The sequence below is a fragment of the Nycticebus coucang genome, chromosome 17, assembly GCF_027406575.1.
Source record: "Nycticebus coucang isolate mNycCou1 chromosome 17, mNycCou1.pri, whole genome shotgun sequence".
Classification (NCBI taxonomy): domain Eukaryota; kingdom Metazoa; phylum Chordata; class Mammalia; order Primates; family Lorisidae; genus Nycticebus; species Nycticebus coucang.
The window spans coordinates 29,394,076-29,415,341 of NC_069796.1; the positions used below are offsets into that span (position 1 = coordinate 29,394,076).

At 38.6% G+C, this 21,266-nt stretch overlaps 1 protein-coding gene and 1 non-coding gene across 3 annotated transcripts in view; both read left to right on the forward strand.

The window, feature by feature from the left end:
• CDC42SE2 (CDC42 small effector 2) overlaps window positions 1-21,266 on the forward strand; it is a 96,533-nt gene that overhangs the window by 20,439 nt on the left and 54,828 nt on the right. Inside the window, exon 2 of one of the 2 annotated variants that reach the window (XM_053566667.1) lies at window positions 16,466-16,624. The exons of the other annotated variant lie outside the window; for it this stretch is intronic. The gene's annotated coding sequence lies outside the window, so the exon portion shown is untranslated. The remainder of the gene's footprint in view (window positions 1-16,465; window positions 16,625-21,266) is intronic. 2 annotated transcript variants of the gene reach the window in all.
• On the forward strand, window positions 356-462 carry LOC128569481 (U6 spliceosomal RNA). Its single transcript, XR_008375416.1, has one exon. It is a non-coding gene; the product is annotated as a U6 spliceosomal RNA (small nuclear RNA).

Below are 21,266 nucleotides of genomic sequence, written 5' to 3' on the forward strand. Positions count from 1 at the left end.
CTCACACATGAATTTTCTTGTGCCTCTGCCATCCCCAAGGTAGCAACACCAACTCCTCTTTGTCCTCCACCCTTTACTCAGATGATATTTACTATTCTACTTAATGAATAGTGGATATATTTTCTCTTCATTATGATTTTCTTAGTGACAGTTTCTTTTCTCTACCTTATTTTATTGTAAGAATACAGTATATAATACATACAACATACAAAATATGTGTTACCAGACTGATAATGGTAAGGCTTCTGGTCAACTGCACACTATTAGTTAAGTTTTTGGGGAGTCAAAAGTAATATGTGGTGTAGAAGGGGTGTTGGCATCCCTGACCTCTGCATTGTTCAAGAGTCAACTGTATGAGCTCGCTTCAGCAGCACATATACTAAAATTGGAACCATACAGAGAAGATTAGCATGGCCCCTGCGCAAGGATGACACGCAAATTCGTGAAGTGTTCCATATTTTTGGAAAGGGAGGGGAGGGAGGGGGGAGGTGGGTAGAGGGAAGGAGATTGGTGGGATTACACCAGCGGTGCATCGTACAAGGGTATATGTGAAACTTGGTAAACAGTCTGTGAAGCTAGTGAATGATGCCCCATGATTATATCAATGTACACAGCTATGATTTAATAAGAAAAAAAAGAGTCAACTGTATTTTGAAGGTGGTAAGATTAAAAATATCCAACTTAGAGTGGCGCCTGTGGCTCAGAGGAGTAGGGCGCTGGCCCCGTATTTCAGAGGTGGCAGGTTCAAACCCAGCCCCAGCCAGAAACTGCAAAAAAAAAAAAAAAATCCAACTTAAATTTGACTTGTTCAGAAATTTTTCTTTTAATGTGAACCATTGATTTTCTTTTTTTGTAATGTGTCATTTCTAGTATTTCTTATTGGAAATAAAGTAATTTTTGCAGAGATTTACAGTATGTTTCTTTTTGGGTTGAAAAGGTGAAATATTGCCAACAGATGTAATTGTAAAATTTTCATACATTCCCCCCAATTGCTGAGTTTTTATACCTCTCACCGCTTACAAAAATTAATTCACAGTGGATAAAAGACTTAAGGCATGAAACTATAAGAATTCTAGAAGAAGATGTTGGAAAAGCTCTTATAGATATTGGCCTCGGGAAAGAATTTATGAAGATCTTACAAACAAAAATAAACAAGTAGGAACTGATAAAATTAAAAACTTCCTGCACAGCCAAGGACACAATCAATATAGTAAATAGATAACCCACAGAATGGGAGAAAATATTTGCATGCTGTATGTCTAAGAAAGGGCTGATAACCAGAATCTACAAAAAATCAAGTAAATCTGCAAGAACAGCCAAACAACCCCACTGAAAAGGGCAAAAGACATGAACAGAGACTTTTCAAAAGGAGATGTCTGGCCAACAAAACATGAAAAAAATTGCAACATCTGTAATCATTAGGGAAATGCAAATCAAAGCCATAATGAGATGTTACCTAACTCCAGTGAGAGTGGCTTTTATCAAAAAGTTCCAAAACAAGTCTGGTGTGGATGCAGAGAGAAAGGAACACTTACATACTGCTGGTAGGAACTGCAAACTAATAACCTCTGTGGAAAATTGTATTGAGGTGCCTCAAAGAACTAAAAGGAGACCTGCCATTTGATCTATGAATTCCACTACTAGGTATTTACTTGAAGGAGAAAAGGACATTTTATCATAAAGACACTTGGACTAGAATGTTTATAGCAGCACAGTTCACAATTGCAGTGGTGTGGAAATAACCCGAATGCCCATCAGTACATGAGTGGATTAATAACTTGGATGGACCTTGAGACCATTCTTCTAAGTGAAGCATGGCAAGAGTGGATAAGCAAACACCACAAGTCCTCAATACTAAATTGGAACTAGTGCATCAGCACATACATGCACATGTGGAAGTAAACCTCAGTGGGGATCAAGTGTGGGGGGTTGGGTTAATTCACACCTAATCGATATAATGCACACACTCTGGGTGAAGGGTACACTGATAACTTTGACCTGAAATGGACAAAACAAACGTATGTTACCAAAACGTGTGTACTCTTGTAATATTCTTAAATTAAAAAAAAAATCGAAGTTGTAGGTTCTTAATGTTGTTTGCTTAGCCACATCAAATTGTCATGTCTAGACTGTCCATAAAATGCTCATATAATGAAAGTGCATATCATGACTCATGAACTCATGTACATGTTTTTTTAATAAGGGACTTTTTTAGAATGGTGGTTCTCTACCCTGGTAGGGCATTAAAATAATCCGGAGATACTTTTAACAGAATACAGATTCCTGAGTACCAGGAATATGGGACTTTGGTGTTACTATTTTTTTTTTTTTTTTAGACAATGTCTCACCGTGTCACCCTTGGTAGAGTGCTGTAGTGTCAAAGCTCACACCAACCTCAAACTCTTGGGTTTAAGCAATTCTCTTGCTTCAGCCTCCCAAGTAGCTGGGACTACAGGTGCCTACCAAAATGCCTGGCTGTTATTATTATTATTATTATTTTCTGTTGCAGTTGTCATTATTGTTTAGCTGGCCCGGGCTGGATTCGAACCCACCAACCTCAGTGTATGTGGCCAGTGCCGTAACCACTGTGCTATGGTGCTGAGCCGGCATTACTATTTCTTAAAAGCTCACCAGTTCATTTTACTATGCAACCAGAGTTGAAAACTACGTTTTTGAAGGATTTGTTTTAGCTTTGATCCTTGTTTTATTTGCTACTCTTTTCTCTTCTCCTTTTGAACTCAGTTTGGTGTGCTAGATGACTAAATACAACATTCTAGAGTCTAGCGTGTTCCATTTTTACTTATTAAAGAAGAGTAAGTAAGAAAGTAAATGAAATTTACTTCTTATTAAAGAAGTAAATCTCCAAATTGTTTATTGCCATAACTTTTTTTGTTGTTGTTGAGACAGGGTCCCACCCTATGCCCCTGAGCAGAGTGCAGTGGGCGTGGTAGCTCACCACAACCTCAGACTCCGGGCTGTGGGCACCCCGCTGCCTCAGCCTCCGGAAGCCCCTGGGATTACAGGCGCTCGCTGCGGCGCCCTGCTGGGTTTTTTCATTTTTTTCATGAGTCAGGGTCTCACTGTTGCTCAGGCGAGTCTCAAACTCCTGAGCTCGAGCGATTCTCCCTCCTCAGCCTCCCACAGTGCTGGGATTACAGGCGTGAGCCACTGCGCCCGGCGCCATAACTTTTAAAATAATGAGAATTCTTATCTTTTTCAGAAATACAATTCTCAAAATGCATGTACAGTCAAGACTGTCATTTACATTTATGTAATCTTGCATATTTTATATTACCTTTTCTGTCTGTTCTTAAAACACAAAGAACCCTTCAAAAGTACTGATGTAACAAACAACCCAGTACCCATGAACCTTTCTGATGATTCCTTTGGTAAGGTATCTGGTGCTTTATAATACACAGGGTTGTACTTGTGTGGAAGTAACCAGTCTGTTGTGTTCTCTTGTAATAAACTATTGATTATTAAGCTTCTTTAAAATTAAGTTCATCATCATAATAAAATACATACTTGCCAGGTGTGGTGGCTCATGCCTGTAATCCTAGCACTCTGGGAGGCTGAGGTGGGTGGATTGCCTGAGCTCACAGGTTCTGTACCAGCCTGAGCCAGAGCGAGACCTCGTCTCTAAAAATAGCCAGGTGTTGTGCTGAGTGCCTGTAGTCCTAGCTACTTGGGAGGCTGAGGCAAGAGAATCTATTGAGCCTAAGAGTTTGAGGTTACTGTGAGCTATGATGCCACTGCACTCTACCAGGGGACAACAAAGTGAAACTGTCTTCAAAAAAAAAAAACCCCAAAACATACTGGCTAATTGGAGTCATAAATGCGTGAACATACAGTGATAGGCACATTTGTCAGATTTTAATCTGAAAATGAGTGATCTTCTGATCTGGATGTTCGTTTCTCTCCCCAGATTCGTATGTTGAAGTCCCCCAAGGTGATGGTGATAGGAGATGGGATCATGAGGACACATGAGCCCTGATAAATTAGATTAATGCCTTTAGAAAAGAGACCCCAGAGATTTACTTCAACCCTTCTACCACCTGAGGACACAGAAAATACCATCTATGAGGAAGTGGGTTCTCACCAGACTCAGAATCTGCTGATGCCTTGATCATGGATTTAGCAGCCTCAGTGACTTCAGAAAAAATTTCTGTTGTTTATAGGCTACCCACTTTATGATATGTATTTATAGCATCCTGAACTGACCAAGGCAAGTTTTCTTATATTCCTTACCCCTTCCCTTTACTAGTGAATAGTTGATGAAGAATCATTTTACTTTTTGGTCCTCTTGTGCCAAGCCCTGACTGAAATGCAGACTGATCCGTCTGCAAGAGAAGGGCAAAACTTAATGCCTGTCACAACTCCTTATGTGAAGGTAACTGGGAGGGACAGATTAAACATGTACTGGCTTTCTCAAGTTAAGTTGGTATTTCAGCATCTGCTGCATTTACCAGAAGTCATGACACACTGAGTCACTGTTGTGGCGATGGAAAGAGCACAGCTGGTAGAAAAAATTTTGTTGATGATATTGTCAATGCAGGAAGGCACTGCATTTAAGGGATGCAGAGACATGATTACACTGTTTGGAAGGCACATAGAATATTGAGAAAGACCAGGAAACATGATCCTTGAGCAAACAGGCTAAATTAAATTGGGGGCACTCCTGGATTCATAGAATATATCAAATCTGGATCAAACTAAAATGTAATAATCATATTCAACACAATGTGACGATACAAGACAAAGAGGAGAAGTTGCTCATCAGTTTTGTAATTTGACTTAACTTTGCTTTAAAGGGACAATACACTGTCCCTTATAGTTATCATGTATGTTATTTCTTTTGTGGGATTAAATGAAAACATTCAGCTACTTAATAAATACTTATTGAGCACTAGCTATTTGCAGGACACTCAGGCACTAGGGGTTTAGCTGTGAACAAAGGAAACAAAAATCCCTGTATTAATGGAGCCTACGTTCTAGTGGATATAGATAAGCAATAAATGAGCAAAATATAGAATGCCGGATAAAGTGCTGTGAGGAAAAAAAAGCATGAGATGGTCATGGGGACTGGCAGGGAAGGGAACAGGAGATTTCTGTTATAATTAGGAAGGCACAGAAAGGGCTCAATAAAAAGATGAGAAAGTTTAGCCATTACAACATCGTTTGTGGTAAAGATTAGTATTGGCAGCAGCCTATATATCTGTAGGGAATTGGGTAGATATATTATGATGCATTTATATAATGAAATATAGTGCAGCAAATAAAGTAAGTTCTACATAAGTAGAGTGATCTGCAAGACACATTGAAAATGATAAAAACAAGAGTCAAAACGATACGTAGAGTATCCTCTAGTTTATGTGCATCGGGTACATGACATATATAGCATTTTTATAAATGCATACTTAGTGGAATCTTAGTGGAAAGATACAGAAAAAAACTGGTAATGTTTATGGAGTGGGGAACAGGGTGATTGATGGACAGGTGAATGAGGGTGAAATACTTTTTTCTTTATATCCTCTTTTACTATGTCTATGTACTGCCTAGTTAAAATAGATAGAATATAAAGTAAGAACATCACTGTAACATATAATCTGGTGGCCTAGATAATGGTATCCTGTAGTTAGTGAATAAGTGTTTTTTTTTTTTTTCTTTTAAGAGACAAATCTTACTCTGTCACCCTTGGTAGAGTATTGTGCCATCACAGCTCACAGCAACCTCCAGCTTTTGGGCTTGGGTGATTCTCTTGTCTCAGCCTCCCGAGTAGCTGGGACTACAGGTGCCTGTCACAACGCCCGGCTATTTTTTTTGCAGTTTGGCCGGGGCCGGGTTTGAACCTGCTACCCTCGGTATATGGGGCCAGTGCCCTACTCACTGAGCCACAGGTGCTGCTCATACCTGGGTTATTTAACAGAAACATGGATTTACTTCTGATGAGTAGAAACCATGTTGACCATGACCATGCTGAAGCAAAACTAAAATCCTGTCTTGAATGGGTAATAGATTGTAGTGATCATGATTGTAACATTTAGATTTATGTGACTGTTGTTATTTTTTCAAGTGGAGGCTGTATTTGTTTCCTAGGGCTACCACAGCAAACTGTTGCAAACTAGGTAGCTTAAAACAGTAGACATTTATTGTTTCACAGTTGTGAAGGTTAAAAGTCCAAAATCAAGCTGTGAGCAGAGCAATGCTCTCCCTAAAACCTGAATGGAACCCTTCTTTGCCTCCTCTTAGCTTCTAGTAGCTACTAGCAATCTTTGGCTTGTAGTTGCTTAACTCTAGTCCCTACCTTCATCATCATGTCTTATAAGGACACCGATCATAGTGGATTAGTGGCTCACTTATCCAGTATCACCTCATCTTAACTAATTACATCTGCAACATCCCTGTTTCAAATAAGGTCACATTCAGAGGTATTGTAGGGTTAGGATGTCAACATATTTTTATGGGGAAAGAGGGAGCTAATTCAACCCCTAACAGAGGCTTTCCAGTTATTAAGTTGCTTCCCTGTTGTAGCCTTCCATGTATGCAAATGTGTTTTGGAAAGTTGTGTGGAAATAGATGTAAAATTTTTTTTAAAGATCCTTATAAAAGATCTTCCTCTGGGGACAAAAGACCATCTACCTGCTTTAATAAACTCAAACATAAAGAGTGCAGCATGTTTATTAAAACTAACATTTTAATGAGAATTGTTTTTCTAAGTGTCATAAAAGTATGAAGATTATAAATTGTGAGTTAAAGATGACAGTTATTAATTTAGATGTTTTTATGTATTGAAAAAAATCAGGACAAGGATGATTTGATTAAATACTTTATAGTCTGGTTTTGTGTATATGTTGCATTTTTGTTCTCATGCAAAAATGGCTTCTTTCCAAATCAGTTTGTTCTCAAGATTAATCAAATCTGACAACAGAGAACAGAGCCTTTATTTGGCTCCATTCTTCTGTGCAGTTTTTCTTCTTTTACCTATAGCCATTATGTAAAACATTAAGAAACTGTTATAAATGCTTTCTTGTCTTTTCTTCTTCCTCTTGTTTAAATGAAAAGATGAATAGTTGTCACTCTATGAAGTCTTTTTCAAAGTTACTGCATTGTAAAAAAGCCCTTTTGATGTCATTTTACCCTTTGAGAAATAATAGATTGACAAGTTGGCACCTGGTTTTCTGTTTTTGTTTTTTTTTTTAAGCAGAGTCAAATCATGAGACCTTACTTACTAGCTTATTGAAAGATCTTTCATCTTTTACTTAGAAAGTTTATTAACATGGGAAAATGTCATCACTTATTTCTTTTTTTTTTTTTTTTTTGTAGAGACAGAGTTTCACTTTTTATGGCCCTAGGTAGAGTGCCGTGGCATCACACAGCTCACAGCAACCTCCAACTCCTGGGCTTAAGCGATTCTCTTGCCTCAGCCTCCCAAGTAGCTGGCACAACACCCGGCTATTTTTTTGTTGTTGCCGTTCTGCTGGGGCCGGGTTTGAACCCGCCTCACCGACTGAGCCACAGGTGCCGCCCTTATTTCTATGGGCAATTCCTCTGAATTCTTTTTAAAACAGGCAATTAAATTTCATATTTTAGAAAGTTATGCTTGTTATTAATGTGAGTTAGGGTAATGTGCTTTAAATAAGCTTCTGTTTAGTTATGTTGAAAATATTTCATGAATTTAGGTGTCATTATCTTACAATTGGTTTGGACTATTGATACTGTCTGGTGTGACATATGCCCAAATATAGGAATCTTTTTAGTGTGTCTGATACTTAAAAATCTCTAGTGAATTCACCACTTTTCTAGACATCTTGTATTTTTGGGGGGTGGTTCTTCAATTTTTTTTCTTTTTTTTTTTTAATTTGGCCGGGGCTGGGTTTGAACCCGCCACCTCCGGCATATGGGACCGGCGCCCTACCCGCTGAGCCACAGGCGCCGCCCGGTTCTTCAATTTTTTAAACCAAAAATTGCCTTCTTTGTAGTCTACCTTCTTTGGCTGCTCATTAGTCTGCTTCCTCTTTCATGTACTGTGCTGCGGCCTGCAGATAAAAAGGCTATCATATCTTACCCTTGTGGATTTTGCTGGGCTAAATCTTTCTATTTTTCTTCACTCTTGCTTATGTGACATAATTTTCAGACTCTTCACCATCTGCTCCCTTTTCTCTGGATAACTTATAATGTATAATATCTCTTAAAATACGACACTCAGTGCTGGGTGCCGTATTCTTGAATTTCTAAATCTGACATTCTGAGGCTAAGTTCTCACCGTGATTTGGAGGTGTCGCCAGGAATGATATCTCTGTAGTATAAATGACCTGAAGGGAAGATACAAGGTATGTGCCTGAAGAGATTGAGGAAGGCTTCCTGAAGGTGCTAGCCATATCAGATCCTGAAGAATACGCCAGGTAGAAGGGAACAGTGTGATGTCCTGTAGGCAAGAGAAAGAGAGCCTGGTATTTTAGAAGAGAAATTGAGAACAATTAAACAGCATTCTTATGGGGCAGTGAGTGGAAGAGGCAGTAGATGAAGGGAAAAGTGGGGACTAAGTTATAAAGGCCCTTAGAAGCCATATGAGGACACTGAACTTTTCCTGAGGACATTAGTCCTTAAAGGGGGGGTTTAAGTCAGGAGTAACATGATCAGACATTCATCTCAGACGTGTCATTCTAGCCAAAATAGGAACAAATTGTGGAGGAGCTGAGATTGGTGACCAGGAGAGTAGTTACCAACCATTATCTGTTTTTGCTTGTTTGTTTTGTTTTTTAAAGCCATGATGGTGGTTCCTAGAACTTGATTAGTGGCATATAGGGTTGGAAGAAATGTACTGGAAAATAGTTGATAGAATGTGGTTGTTTGGCTGCAGGCAAGGAGATGGAATGGTAGGACATAAGGATAATGTCTTATTTCTGACTTAGAAAGTAGGGTAGCTGAAGGGGAATATAATGGAAACAGAGTGAATGGGATTAAGGTAGGGAAGTGGTGGGGAAGTAGAGTTTGGTTAAGAAGTGGATCTCAGTTAAGCTTGAGAAGAAGGAAGCGTTTCTGGATGGAGCTGGACTGTATGCAGTTAGATAAGTGAGGCTAGACTCCAAGACACCTATCTAGCCTGGAGAGCTTAGGGCTCGAAATGTAGATTTGGCTGTTATTAGTGTACATGGTAATTAACTCAGGGAAGAGGTTGATATGACCTAGGGGAGCATTTGTGGAGTGAAAGATGAGAGCACAGAACAAAACCCTTAAGAACTGTAAAATCTGATGTTAACACTTGAGCTAAGAACCTCTGGTGTTTTTGACTGGATTATTTAGAAACCAGCAAAAGAGGAAATCAGGGTTGATCTGGTATATGTATTTAGTAGAACCTACCCCCCCTTAAATTGTTTGTCTTGAAGAGTGAAAATTATTCTCAGATAATCTCTCCTCCCTGGCTTGTCACAGTATTTGAAATTTATGTTTTCAATTTTTCTACTTTGGGTTAAGGTGTTGTCTCTATGGAAGTTCCCTGTTAAAATGTAGTTATCTCTTGGGCGACACCTGTGGCTCAAAGGAGTAGGGTGCCAACCCCATATGCCGGAGGTGGTGGGTTCAAACCCAGCCCTGGTCAAAAACTGCAAAAAAAAAATTAAAAGAGTTAAAATTTTAATCCATTGGTGGTGGTGTTTTTAGGTCCCTAGCTTTTATTCTGAAATTTAGACTGAAAGGATGGATAGGAATTTGAGAAAGATTGGGTTTGGAAACCATGACATTACCGAGGAGTATGGGACCACAGAGGAACCTGGACTTGTAGCATTGAGGCCACCAAGCTCCTGGATAGGGAGAGTGAGAGCAACAGAGAGGTTGGAATAGGGGGATGGTGAGTTGGAGAGCAAAATAGTGTCACTAAAGAAAGAAATAAGAGAGGCTGGATGTGGTGGCGCACGCCTGTAATCCCAGCACTCTGGGAGGCCGAGGCAGCCTGAGCCAGAGGAGACCCTATCTCTACTAAAAATAGAAAAAACTTGCCAGGTGTCATGGCAGGTGCCTATAGTTTCAGCTACTTGGGAGGCTGAGGCAAGAGGATCACCTGAGCCCAAGAGTTCACGGTTGCTGCGAGCTATGATGATGCTCAGGGCGACAGAGTGAGACTCTGTCTCAAGAAAAAAAAAAAAAAGGGAGGTGCCTGTGGCTCAGTGGGTGGGGCGCCGGCCCCATATGCTGAGGGTGGTGGGTTCAAACCCAGCCCTGGCCAAAACTGCAACAACAATAAAAAACTAACACAGTTTAATATTTAAAAAAGAAAGAATAAAAAAGGAATAAGAGAAAGAAAAACTAAATAGATGGAAAATTATGAAAGTATTTTAGGTATATATTAAGGTGACTAAATGATTTATCACTGAACTAGGACATATTGAGATAATTTATCATCTAAACTGGAACATACTGAGATAAAAAGGGAATGGCTGCTGCTAATAATCGTGTTGTGAAAACTGGCATACTGTGCCTATCATAAGCAAGTATGAGTAGTCATTCCAGTTATAATGTACTTATTTCATTAATTGCATAATAAAATAGTTTCAGTTTTTAGCACCCTGTGCCAATCATTGTATTAAGTAAACACTTTATACATCTTTTTTTTTTTTTTTTGGCCAGGGCTGGGTTTGAACCCACCACCTCCGGCATATGGGACTGGCGCCCTATTCCTTGAGCCACAGATGCCACCCAGTACATTCTTAAAATAATCCTCTGAAATAATTGTCTTCATTTTGTAGTTAGTAAAGCCAGTTATCAGGGAGGTAAAATAACTTCCCAGCGACTCCATGACAGTCAGAATTGGGAACCATATTTGTTTGACCATAAACAAAATCTTGGTGTGGACATATGTTTTCATTTCTCTTGGGAGTGGTTTTGTTAGGGAGCATGGTAAGTGCATGTTCACTTTTATAATAAAATTGCTAAACTGTTTTCGGAGTGGTTGTACCATTTTGCATTAGCATCACTAATCGGTTCTTACTGCCTCATCACTGACATATGCATACTTTCCCACCAGCCCGCGAAACTCCATCAGTTAGAAATAGGTTCTTTCCTTTTGTTTAAAATGTTTGCCTTAGTTATAGCTACCCTCACCTGTGTGCATTTCTGTAACTCTACTACATCTTACACTTTTAGGCTCTGCAATGTTAACATCATCAGCAAACAATAGTAGGAGGCAATCCTAAATGTCTTTGGGTCTTAAGTGTCATTACTGGCTATGTTTTTAAATTATTAAGACCTTTATTAACAGCAGGTGCTTACAGTTTGTTGACTTTTTAAAAAAAAATCAAGTTGTAAACTTTTATTAAATAAAAAATGAAATTCTTAAAAATCTCAACTAGATGAGATGTGAAACAATTTAAAAGCCTTTAAAGGCATATTGGGAAAAAACAGGCTTTACCAAAAAATACATTTGTTACCAAGAGAGATATTTTTAGATAAAAAGGATAAAAACCTCATGCTGCACAGATTATGCAGATAGTTTTAATTATCTGGTCAGTGGGCAGAAAGCAAGCACTTAAGGTCTTCATTTTTGTGAAGACCTTATTTTGTTCATTTCTTATTGCTGGAATTGCATACTTACTTCTTCTTGTTGGTAACTAAACTGGACGATGGTGGTGATGGTAAGCCGGCATTACTCAGTCCCTCCCTGCTCAACCTTGGGAGCGGACGAATTCTCAGCTGGTGGATCTGCTGCTCACTTGTCTTTGCCATCTTGTGGTCTAGGGTTTTTTTGGCATCTGCGTCAGTAATTGAAGTTGTACTGCTACTGACACTGAGGTGGCTGCTGACCTTGGGTCTGTCTCCTTGATTCTCTTTATCCTCTTCATGGCCGTCCTCTCTGGGCTATCTTTGGCGAGGAGGGTCTCTGCAGAATTGTGGTCTATAACCCCTATACATACTCTGTTTTGCTGGTCTACCTTGTTCTCCTGCACGCTGGCTGTCAGCACCTTCGTCGCTTCTATCTGCACAAGAGGGTTAGAATACTGTGGTCAAAGCCCATTTGGTCCCTTTGTGTAGAAAGGTGGGAACTTTCACCTGTGGTACCACTGGCATTGTTTGACCTGGCCTTCAGGAGCACTCTCTGATCCCTCATTCTTTTCCCCACTCTCACTATCCTGGTAATTCTGCAGAGGACCCCTGCAATGTGGAGCGTGTCTGTACTGGTTAGGGTCTGCTGCATCTTTACTGCCCTAACTCCATCAGGGCTGTGACATTAGCTGCCTCTGCATCCTTTTCTCCTTTAGCTCCTTCAAATTGCCTGGTCTCTCCATCTCCCACACTGTGAAGTTATGTCCTGGGGTTATTATTCTTTACGGCAGTCTGTTGTACCAGAACATCTTCCTTGATGTCATTCCTGTTGATGAAACCATAGCCATTTTTTACATTGAACCCATTTTACTGTTTCTTAAACCTTAGTTGTGGTGACTTTATTATCCCTGACCAAGGCTTCCTGGGCCAAGCCTTCTTGCACTGGTGCCCTTAGTGCTGGGCTAGGCGTCTGCCAGTACTGAGGGTTGGGGTGGTGGGTGCCTGCTGCTCATGGTGGTGGTGATGGGGGCAGTAATGGTGGTGATCGGGGCTGGCTATGGCAGCTGTGGAGGTGTGATAGTAGTAAGTAGATGGGCGGGGGGACACCCCAGGCCTCTTGGGGATCTGCTCTCTGTTCCTGCTACCTACCAATAGAACTTTGGCAACATTACTGGCCAAATAACTTTTCATTTAAACTGTTTAATTGAATGATTATATACATTTCTTTATAGTGTGTTGACAGAGAAACTAAATGGCAGTGATTTATTGTGCTTATAGGCATTATATTTATTAGTTGGTGATTTTTAGGCAAATATCTTTACCTTTTTGAGTCTGAAAAATGATGAAATTGGACTAGGTTTTCTTTCTCTCTCTCTTCCTTTTTTCCTTTCTTTCCTTTCTCTTCTTTCTTTTCTTTTTTCTTTGAGATAGAATCTTACCTAGACCCCCTGGCTAGAGTGCCCTGGCATTGTCATAGCTCACAGCAACCTCAAACCCTTGGGCTCAAGCAATCCTCTTGTCTCAGCCTCTTGAGTAGCTGAGAATACAGATTCCCCCCTGTGCACAATGCCCAGCTAATTTTTCTATTTTTGGTAGAGACAAGGTCTCGCTCTTGCTCAGGCTGGTCTCGAACTCCTGAGCTCAAGCAATGTGTCCACTTTGGCCTCCAGGGTGCTAGGATTATAGGTGTGAGCTACACACATTGGCCTGGACTAGATTTCTTACAGGTCTATATTTGTCTCCGACAGACCTAGATTTCTTAGAGAAGAACAAAGAAATTGGTGTTTGACTTTAAATGAACAAGTAAATGGAGCATGTATTTAAGTACATATTTTTCATTCAACATTAGAGTAATAGGGTCAAGCCTGGATAATTTAAGCCACTATCACTTGGGGAAAACTGGAAACTAAACCAAAATGTTACTCTAAACCTAGGACTCTAGCTAGTGTAGTTTGTCTTTTACGATTATGCTTTTGTGTTGTATCTAAGTAAAACTTTGTATAAGTTAGGGCCACAAAGATTTTTCCCCTTTATTTTCTTCATGAAGTTTTATAATTTTGGGCTTTACCTTTAGGTCTGTGATCAATTTTGAGTTACATTTTTGTGTATGATATGAGATACAGATATAGAGTCATTCCAGCTTCATTTGTAGAAAAGAGGTCCTTTCTCCACTGGATTGCCTTTGCACCATATGTTTGTGAATCTATTTCTTGACTCTAAATTTTGTTTAATGGACCTTTTTGTCTCTTCACGCTAGTATCATACTGTTGATTTTTATAGCTTTATAATAAACCTTGAATTGAGATAGTATAAAGTTTCAAACAGTATTTTTTAAAGTTTTTTCATTATTCTAGCTCCGTTGCATTTCCATATGATTTTAGGATCAACATGTCAATTTCTACAAAAAAAGTCTGCAGAGATTTTGCAGTTGTGTTGACTGTTGCTTAAACTGGGGAGAATTGGGACGTTAACACCATTGATTCTATTCATCTGTGAACGTAGTGTATCTCTATTTGTCTTTGCACATTTGCTAATTTATTCATAATTCATCTTTTTGATACTATAAATGAAATCATTTTATACAGTGTCAGCTTCTCATCTTTGAATAATTTTTTATAGGAATAGAGTTGGTTTTTGAGTATTGATCTTATATCCTACAACCTTTCTAAACTCACTAGTTCTAGCAGTCTTTTGGTTTTCCTAATTTCATTATCAGAATTAGCAAAGCCTCTTGGTACCTTGCCAGCTTAGAGTTGAAGAAATGTGTAAACTTTCAATATGTAGTTTTAGTACCTTGCGAGGAGTGATGTGCAGCACCCCCAATATTTTGTTTTCATTTTTCTCGTAATGAAATACTAATATGCCTCATAATATGGAATATTGACATTTTAAGCTACTATTATTTAGATAATTGAAGTAATAGGCCATTTTAGCAAAATATTTGATTCTGAGGGAGGAACTCCTCTTTGTTTTCATGGCTGGAATTCTAAGAATCTGTTCAAATTATGTATTTTGGAGGGAGATTCAATGGCCTTGGTAATGGTTTTAGAGAACAAGTCGAGTATATGGTATGAGTTTCATGTTTGTGGCTTGACAGAACTGTGTAGATCATGATGTGATTTATTGCAATGAGGAAAGAATATGGAAGCAATAGATTCAAGATTATCAATTCAGCTTGGACAGGTTAGATTTTGGGTCTGTTTGCCTACTGCCTTAAGTGTTGATCGGTTTCTTTGGATGCTTGGAAATGAAGAAATATATTTTAGGTTAAAAGCAGGTCTGAGGTCATTTGTAGAATTGGAACTCAAACCTTGGGTGCTCTGACTCCTAAGCTCATTTTGTTATCCCCTTATGCTATATGAGGTCTGACAGGTTCTCAAATTTGCCAGTCTGTGCTTACTATACAGACTGTACTGTGGCAGCCCTGTATAAACAACTGGGTAAAGTTTCTTAACCTTGGTATATCACAGTTGTATTTGTGCCAACCATGGCAGTGTCTTGCTGAGTGGTATTCATTATTACATGTTTTTGTGTGCCAGTGTGAGACTGTCAGAGCTTGAATTAGAGGAATGAACAAACATTCATATATTTCTCAGTAAACTTGGCAAGAGTGGAAGTGAAGTCAGGGACATGTTAGTCCATTTATGAGGATAATGCCATGACGAAAACAGCAATGTACAAATGGATCAAAGGTTTTTCTTAGGGGAAAGAAAGCATCATTGATGGAAAAGAGGTCAGGGCAGCCATTAACAAGTTGGACTGATGAAAACATTACAAAAATTCATCAAATTGTGTGTCAAAGTCAAAGGCTGACTGTGAGAATCACAAAAGACCAAGTCGACATTGATAGAGAAAAGGAAATCTTAACTGAAAATCTTGGCCAATCACTCATAGCTCTTGTATTACAACAATGCACCAACTCACATGGCCCTGTCTCTGAGGAGTTTTTAGCAAATGAATAACTGTGTTGGAACACCCTTCTTACTCACCTCTTGTAGACCCCAATGACTTTTTTCTTTACCTGAAGATAAAGGAAATATTGAAAGGAAGACATTTTTGATGACATTCAGGACATCAAAGGTAATGTAAATAAAACTTTGATGGCTGTTCCAGAAAAAGAGCCAAAATTGCCTTGAAGGTTCACTAGGTGCTGGCATTGGTGCATAGCTTCCTAAGAATACTGTAAAGGTGACCATAGTGATATTTCGCAATGCGTTATGTAGCATTTTTTCTAGGATGAGTTTGCAAACTTAATTGTCAGATTTTGTATTACATCCTCAAGGCAGAAAAACACACACGACTTTGGCAATAACAAAATGCTCCCTGGGAGCTATTGGAAATGTAACAGAATTTGCAAGCTCAGATGTCTATGGGGTCCAGACAGGTAGCTGTGAGCCAGGTTGTAATACAGAAGAGAGTAATGTTCTCTTTGGACAACTACAAAGTCCATGCCCCATCTAAAGGACTAACTGCTAGTCAGCTGCAGCCGATTGTTACCCAGTGGAAACCTGGGTCTGGTATTGCCAAATCTTCTAATTTTTCAAGAGAGCTCAGAAGTCTTGATTTTCATGTGAAATCTTTTGATTTATCAATGTAGGTGGTGATCCTTTAACACGTTGTATAGACCAACCTTGTGTGGGTCCAACAAAGATAGCTGTCTGCTGAATTCTATTTGGTGGGCAACATTTGGTAGGGTTGTACCTGGTATACTATGGAAGCAACAATAAATTTATATCTTAGGAAAAGGGTGGTAACCATGTATAATAAGCACATTACAGGTGTTGAAATGTAGGTTGCTTAATTTAAACATAGTGCTTGGGGAGTCTAATGTTTGAATTCAGTTTTCGTTAGGATCAGTTAATTATAGAGGGAGGAGGGGGAATTGCTCCCTGCAGCTTTTTGCCTCCTAATTGCATGCTTTCATTTGCAGATAGGGCCAGTTTTGAGTGTGTGGATTTTTGAGTGAAACCTTGAACCCAAATGAGAAGGAGCTGTCAAGGATCAACTATTGACAGTGAGCCTGCAGAATCACCTGTGTGTATTATATGGAATGTTCTCAGCCCAGAATATCTGAATGGTATGAGGAGTGGTAAGTCTGATTGTCCTCTCTGATAGTTAAATAACCTAAAATTTTCCATAAAAAGTAGACTACTCTGCATTCTTAGCATTTACTGATGAGTAGCAAATTAATTTTTGTATTACAGAGAACAACAACAGTGCAGTTTAAGAGACTTCTTTATCCCTAACTGTGTTTTTAATGTATGATTTCAGAATTTGGCTTTCTTCTTCTAGTAGGCGCATCCTTTCCTTTGCTTATGTATTTTTCTCTTTTATTTATTCTTCAGTCCAAGGCCTGAAATGTTGTTCTCAAAATACCCAGCCAACACTGGCGTGATGGTCATGATAGTTACCCTTATCCATTCTAATCTTGGTTATACTAGATCTCATTCCCTTTGGAAGTGATTCTCTCACGTCCATTTCTAAAGTACAGTTTTGTCTTACGGGGAAGATAAAAAAGAAATCTGCAAGAGGCTTCTGAGGAAGCTTTTCTTGCTTTTGAGAAAAGGAAGAAAAGAGATGGTTCTCCTTCTCCCCAGAGCTCATCTGGGACTGCTGTAGCCATCTTTCTAATAGCCTGAGGTGATGTCTGATATGACAGAGGGCAGAACCTTGGGAATTGGGAACCAAGGGAAAAGCTTAGACTTCCCTTTATAGCCACCGTATCTGAATTTATTTATTTAAGTGCCTTGGATTTTCTTTTATTTTTTATATGATCCACATTAATTTGATTTCTTTCGTTTCTCCTTACACAGAGCTCTTTGTTTTAGTGTCTCAGGCATTTCTACTTGATTATGTTCTGTGCTGTCAGAGCTGTTTGAAGTCAAGAGCTATGTTTGTATCTCTGTAGTGTCTGATGCTGACGTACTCTTTTCAGTAGTGTCATAAGTGTGTATTTATTGGGCTGAATTATTTGAATGGTGGAATATTTGAATAACTAGTCCACAGATACTAGATATTTTCATTTAATTTATACTCTTTTCTTTAACCGCACTGTTTCCCTCTAGGATTATTAGTGAAGTTTGGCTTTTTATTTAAGGGTTAATAAAAGGGCTGTAAAGTCACCATCTTTTTTTGTGGCTGAATAACATTCCAAAGTATACATATGCCACAGTTTATTAATCCATTCCTGAGTTGATGGGCATTTAGGTTGTTTCTGCATCTTGGCGACTGTAAATTGAGCTGCAGTAAACAATCTAGTGTAAATGTCCTTATGATAAAATGATTTTTCTTCTTCTGAGTAGATGCCTAGTAATGCAGGATCAAATGGAAGGTCTGTTTTGAATTCTTTGACAATTCTCCATACTTCTTTCCAAAGAGACTGTCTTATTTTGCAATCCCACCAACAGTATATAAATATTCCCTTCTCTACACATCTGTGCCAGTATCTACAGCTTTGGGACTTTGTGATGTGGGCTATTCTCACTGGGGTTAGGTGACATCTCAGGGTGGTTTTGATTTGCATTTCTCTGATCATCAGGGATGATGAGCATTTTTTCATGTTTGTTGGCCATTCGTCTGTCTTCCTCAGAGAATGTTTTGTTTATGTCTTTTGCCCAGTGATAGATGGGATTGTTTGCTCTTTATTGTTGATTAATTTTAGTTCTCTGTAGATTCTGGTTATCAACCCTATGTCAGATTTATAACATGCAAATATCTTTTACCATTCTGAAAGTTATCTGTTTGCTTTAATTATTGGGTCCTTAGCTGTGGGTAAGCTTTTCAGCTTAATTAAGTCCCATTTGTTTATTGTTGTTGTCGCAATTGCCAATGAAGTCTTCATAAAATCTTTCCCTAGGCTGACATCATCAAGAGTTTTTCCCACACTTTCTTCTAGGATTTTTATCATTTCATGTCTTAGATTTAAATGTTTTTATTATTAATAATACAGATAATAGTATTTTTTTTTTTTTAATTTTTTTTTTTTTGTAGAGACAGAGTCTCACTTTATGGCCCTCGGCAGAATGCCATGGCCTCACACAGCTCACAGCAACCTCCAACTCCTGGGCTTAAGCGATTCTCTTGCCTCAGCCTCCCGAGTAGCTGGGACTACAGGCGCCCGCCACAACGCCCAGCTATTTTTTGGTTGCAGTTTGGCCAGGGCTGGGTTTGAACCCACCACCCTCGGTGTATGGGGCTGGTGCCCTACTCACTGAGCCACAGGCGCCGCCCCAGATAATAGTATCTTAACATTAGTTGAACTGCTAAATGCCAAGCTCTGTGAAGAACTTTTCTTTTTTCTTTTTTTTTTTTTTGGTAGAGACAGAGTCTCACCCCGTGGCCCTCGGTAGAGTGCTGTAGCCTCACACAGCTCACAGCAACCTCCAACTCCTGGGCTTAAGCGATTCTCTTGCCTCAGCCTCCCGAGTAGCTGGGACTACAGGCGCCCGCCACAATGCCCGGCTATTTTTTGGTTGCAGTTTGGTCGGGGCCGGGTTTGAACCCGCCACCCTCAGTATATGGGGCCGGTGCCTTACCGACTGAGCCACAGGCGCCGCCCATGAAGAACTTTTCTACATTAACTTACCTGTTTAATAAATTGTATTCATTTATATAATAAATAAATTATTGAGAAAATGTACAGAGGTTAAATGACTTTATCAAGATTTATTCAGCTAGGAGGTAGTAGAATTAAGAGTCTATCCTATAGCTTTTTGGCTCTGTGGTCTGTGTCCTTAAGCACTGCTGTTCAAAGTCTTTACCGTGCTGTACTGCTTAGGTGGAGAAGATGTCGTTTCTTGCTCACTGTATTTCTGCATTTTTTAAATCTTCCAGTTTGAGTGAAAATACATGTTTTTTTCATTTTTATTTCTTTAACTGGCATTGAGATTTAGCATTTTCCATGTATTTTTATTTTTTACCTGTTTTCATTTTTCCTTTAGGATTTTAAAAAATTTTAAGTGGTGTTCACAAATCTATTATTCTTTTGGAAGAGATACATGGAAAATTAGAAGGAATGAACTCTGGAGCCAGTTGTTTCATTATATTGGCCAGAACTTCGAGAACATTGTTATTATAATGAGCATCTTGTCTTGTTTATTAATTAACGCTTCTAATGTTCCATTAAATGCTTACATGTTTGCAATATTTACAGTGTACCACCATAGAGCATTTTCCCCTCCCTCCCTCTCCTCCTCTTTTCTCTCTCTCCTTTCTTTCTCTCTTTCTTCTTTCTATTTTCTTTTCTCTCTCTCTCTCTCTCTCTCTCTGTCTCTCTCTCTCATGCACCTAGGAACCATTAGCATTAAGCCAGCCTTTGAGTGTGCTTTATATATGTAAAAGAGATCAATTTACTGTTGACTAAGACTTTTTAAAAATCAGAAGTGTATGTTTAACATTATCATTTCCATTTTGACATCTATATAGGCCAGATTCTAAAATTTAAATTTGTTTGAAATGTATTTCCAATAATCTTAAAAAGTATTTGTCACTGTGTTACAGTTGCTACAACTAAAAATCAAGTCGTTTCTATCTACTTATAGTGTACTTCAGTTAATCTCTGGTAGTGTATAAACATTTTCTTTGATATTTCAAGACTGTAGTGCTTATTTTTATGCTTTTCAAGATATTTATTAAAGCTTTATGATTTACTTATTTTATATATGTCTTATTTAAGTATTTATATGGGTCTAACATGTAGGAGGAGCTACATGAATATTTGTTGAATGAGTTAATTTTTATAATTATCTGACTAATGAGTTATTTTGATACAGCTTATTTTTCCACTGGTGATAGTAAAAGATGGAAAGTAAAAGAGATGAAAAAAATTCACAATGTATATATGTAGTATTTAATAGTTGTAGTTTCCTGGGTTTGTGGTCGTATGGCTGATTTCTGATCCCTATTTTCTTTTCTGACTTATAGCATGTTGCTGTGGGCACCAGCCTATTAGAAGCTGTCTTTTGGGTTTAGGTATTTAGTCCCCCGCCCCTCACTAAGACAAAGGAATAATCTGTTCATGAAATGTCAGAAAATGAGGAAATGTGCACATTTAGAAATTTCATGAAATCAAATGGAATATTCCTTCAAATATCACCCTGGATGGCTTTGAGTTCTTTGTTTTTTTTTTTTTCTTAAATGTAAATATCTATAAAGAAGGAGCTTGAGAGATTTTCAAGAAATAGAATAATTGGTATTAGTTCTTCAGTTCTCCAATACAAAAGTCTTCATCTATAGCAATTTAAAAAAATACATGTATATTTATTTAAGAAACCTGGCATTTTGAAGAGCTCCACTAAGTGTGATAACTAAAGACCATAAAGAGCCTCAGATCAGATTGGGTCAGATTTTGTCACCAAACTTGTGAAGAAACTTTCTGCTTTTCTAGCATTTGGGTATGAAAATTGCAGATAAGGAATTGTGGCTGTGTCTTTTTTTTTTTTTTTTTTAATCTTAGAAATATTTTACTGCAACATCTTTTATAATTGGATGTTTAACTAATTAAACTTTTCTTCCCCTTTTCAGAGTAGGCAGTTTATATTAAAAAAAAAAGACACTTTTCATGGAAAGAGCTCCATGTGACAGTGTGATGAAACTATGCGTGCTGCCTACCTAGGGAGCAGAAAGTATACTATTTCACATCATCCTGGTACACAGTAGAGGGGAGCGAAGTGCATGTGACCCAGGGCAGCTTCCAGAGGAATCTTAATTAAGGAGTAGCATGTTAAAGACAG